We start from the raw sequence: 537 nt of genomic DNA, 5'->3' as shown, positions 1-537 counted from the left end.
GGACCCCAAATCGGTGAGTAATAGTCCATGAAACGGGCTAGAATCGGCCAAAACTGCGATTGTTGATGACCGGCACGTAAGCGTGCCTTGGGTTCAACAACCATGCAAATCGCTTTGGGACCCCAAAACGGTGAGTAATAGTCCATGAAACGGGTCAGAATCGACAAAAACTGTGAGTGTTGATGACCGACACGTAAACACACCTTGGGGTTCGTCAATCATGGAAATCACTCCGGGACCTTGAAACGGTGAGTGATAGTCCATTAAAGAGCCCGGAATCGGACAAACCTAGGATCATTGATGAACGACACGTATACGCACCCCGGGGTTCGTAAGTCATGGAAATCGCTCTGGGAGCCCAAATCAGTGAGTAATAGTCCATGAAACGGGCCAGAATCGGCCAAAACTGCGATTTCTTGATGACCGACACATAAGCATGCCTTGGGTTCAAAACCATGCAAATCACTTTGGGACCACAAAATGGCGAGTAATAGTCCAGAACGGGTCAGAATCGACAAAAACTGCGAGTGTTGATGA

The sequence above is a fragment of the Triticum aestivum genome, chromosome 4B (assembly GCF_018294505.1).
Source record: "Triticum aestivum cultivar Chinese Spring chromosome 4B, IWGSC CS RefSeq v2.1, whole genome shotgun sequence".
Classification (NCBI taxonomy): domain Eukaryota; kingdom Viridiplantae; phylum Streptophyta; class Magnoliopsida; order Poales; family Poaceae; genus Triticum; species Triticum aestivum.
This window is presented reverse-complemented; position numbering follows the sequence as displayed.